General features: G+C 37.9%; 1 non-coding gene across 1 annotated transcript; it reads left to right on the top strand.

The window, feature by feature from the left end:
* Positions 1–1,980: 1,980 nt before the first annotated feature.
* LOC128293463 (small nucleolar RNA R71) lies at positions 1,981–2,087 on the top strand. The gene has a single exon (XR_008283645.1). It is a non-coding gene; the product is annotated as a small nucleolar RNA R71 (small nucleolar RNA).
* The last annotated feature ends 762 nt before the right edge of the window (positions 2,088–2,849 follow it).

Here is a 2,849-nt window from a genome sequence, read left to right as displayed (position 1 = left end):
ACGGCCGTGTCTCTTCCCCTGTTTGGCCACGGCTTTAGCCACGCCCGTGTGCTTGGCCGTGTATGCTGAAAAACTTTGCAATTCAAAGATAAAGTTAATGATTCAAAGTGTTAGAAATTAAAAATAAAGAAATCAAAATATGTTAGTGCTCGGGTTGCCTCCCGAGAAGCGCTTATTTATAGTCTAAGCTCGATTTACCTCCCTAATGAATGGTCAAGGTGGTTTGAGGAGTTTATACTCCTCATTCCTGCTATCAATCTCCTCAAAATAAAGTTTTAATCGTGTGTTGTTTACCTTAAAAGTGTTGAACTTAGGGTGACTCACCTCCACCATACTGAATGGAAAAATACTAAGTACTATAAGAGGGATTTCCTCATTCGGTGTGGTAGTGACAATGTGGGGATCTGCGGCATCTAGTAAGACTTTTTCGCTGGCTTGTTTTGGCGTAGTTTCGATTTATCATGTGTTCTTGATTTGTGTGCTCGCCATTCGTCTAACTCCTCTATTTATAGCCTTCGTTCTTCATGAATGTGTCTTCTATCATTTCTAGAACATGGCTCGTGAACTTCTTTGAAGCTTAATTTCTGCAAAGTCATATTGTTAGTTTTAGTAGATTGGTATGGACTATTACCTTCAATGTTCGATGTGATGCCAAAATTATGAGCTTGAAGGGTGATTTTGTAAGCCATGCCAAAATCTTATAGTTTTATCTTCCAATTGAATGCTCATCCTAGTTTGTTTAGGTTTCCCAAGACCTAGTTGCTTAAATATTTTGTAAGACATTACGTTAATACTAGCCCCTAAATCAACTAATGCATGACTTATATCTAAACTACCAATTAAGTAAGGAATTGTAAAACTCCCTGGATCTTTCAATTTTTGGGGTAGCTTATTCTGTAGAATAGCTGAGCAGATTACGTTTAGCTCCACATGCGACGCTTCGTCCAACTTCCTCTTATTTACTAAAAGCTCTTTTAAAAATTTCATTGCATTTGGTATCTACGACAAAGCTTCAACAAACGGTAAGTTAATATGTAATTTTTTCAAAAGTTTAAGGAATTTATTGAATTGTTCATCTGAGTGGTCTTTCCTTGTCTTGTTAGGGTATGGCACACGAGGTTTATATTCGACAGTCACTGGTTTGTTTGTATTTTGATCTACCTCATCTCTCCCTTTGCTTACCACTGTTTCTTGCATTGATTCTTGTTCAGGCTCAACGACTCCTTCGTCATTCTGGATATTAATTGCGTTGAGTTGTTCCCTTGGGTTGGGTTCATTGTTTCTTGGCAAGCTACCTTGTGGTTGTTCGGAGATTAATTTGGATAGCTAGCCTATCTGAGTTTCGAGCCCTTGGATCGATGCTTGTTGATTCTTAAGTGCTGTCTCGGTATTTTGGAAGTAGGTTTTTGACATTGATATGAATTTTGAGAGCATCTTCTCAAGGTTCGGTTTCTTCTCTTGTTGATAAGGTGGCTGTTGAAAACCCTGAGGATTTTGTGGCTTTTGATTTCCTTGACCACCCCGGGAGAAATTTGGGTGGCTCCTCCAACCTGCATTATAAGTATTAATGTAGGGGTTATTTTAAGATCTAAAGTTATTGTTACCCATATAGTTGACTTGTTCCTCTTCGGTTGTGGGATTGAAGGATTGATATTCTGTATGCACACCTCCTCTACTTGAGTCACACCTCATTACTGGATGTACCTGCGTAGAACCAAGTAAACCATCAATCCTTTTATTGAGAAGTTCCACCTGATTAGGGAGCATGGTGACTGAATCGACGTTATAAATGTCGGCTGTTTTCATTGGCTTTGTCCTCATAACTTGCCACTGATAATTATTCAGTGACATCTCCTCTATAAACTCATAGGCATCTTCCGGTGTTTTATTGTTGATAGTTCCGCCAATAGCTGCGTCAACCATTTGCCGAGTCGAAGGATTCAGACCATTGTTGAATGTTTGAACTTGGAGCCAAAGCATAACCCATGGTGAGGGCACCTTCTCAGTAAGTCCTTGTATCTCTCTCATGCATCGTAAAGTGTTTCTAAATCCATCTGCACAAAAGAAGAGATATCATTACGTAATTTATCCGTTTTAGCCGGCGAAAAGTGTTTTAGTAAAAAATTTTTGGCCATTTGTTCCCAAGTAGTAATTGATCCACGTGGTAATGAGTTCAACCACCGTTTAGCTTTGTTTCTCAGTGAAAAAGGAAATAACCGAAGACGAATGGCATCATCAGAAACGCCATTGATTTTAAATGTATCGCAAAATTCTAAAAAGTTTGCTAAGTGAGCGTTGGGATCTTCATCCTGTAAACCATCAAACTGAACAAACTGTTGTATCATTTGAATTGTGTTAGGCTTTAGTTCAAAAGTATTTGCAGCTACAATCGGTCTAACTATGCTATATTCAGTTCCTGTTAAAGAAGGTTTAGCATAATCATACATAGTGCATGGAGCATGATTTTGATTAGTCGCAATTGCAGGAGGTAGCTGATTGCCTTGGTTTTTAGCCATCTCATCGGTTGTAGGTTGAGTATCTCTTCTTTTTCGTTCTCTATGTATCTTAAGCTGTGCCTTATTTCTCATTGGTTTCTTCGAACTATACGATCAAATTCTTCGTCAAAAAGTAATGGTCCCGACGGGTTTCTTCTAGTCATAAACTATAAAAACTTGCCAAGAGAAAGAAAAAGTAAATTAATAAATAATGATAATAATAATCAAAATTAAATTAAATTGCAAGAAAAATAAACGGCTAAAGTAATAAAAATTGAGCGTTCCTAATATCTTAGTTCCCCGGCAATGGCGCCAAAAACTTGATCGCGTGATTCGTAACAAGTAATAAATATT

Source organism: Gossypium arboreum, chromosome 5 (assembly GCF_025698485.1).
Source record: "Gossypium arboreum isolate Shixiya-1 chromosome 5, ASM2569848v2, whole genome shotgun sequence".
In the NCBI taxonomy this organism is placed as follows: domain Eukaryota; kingdom Viridiplantae; phylum Streptophyta; class Magnoliopsida; order Malvales; family Malvaceae; genus Gossypium; species Gossypium arboreum.
The sequence above is the reverse complement of the archived record's forward strand: the minus strand, read 5'-3'. Positions and strand labels throughout refer to the sequence as shown.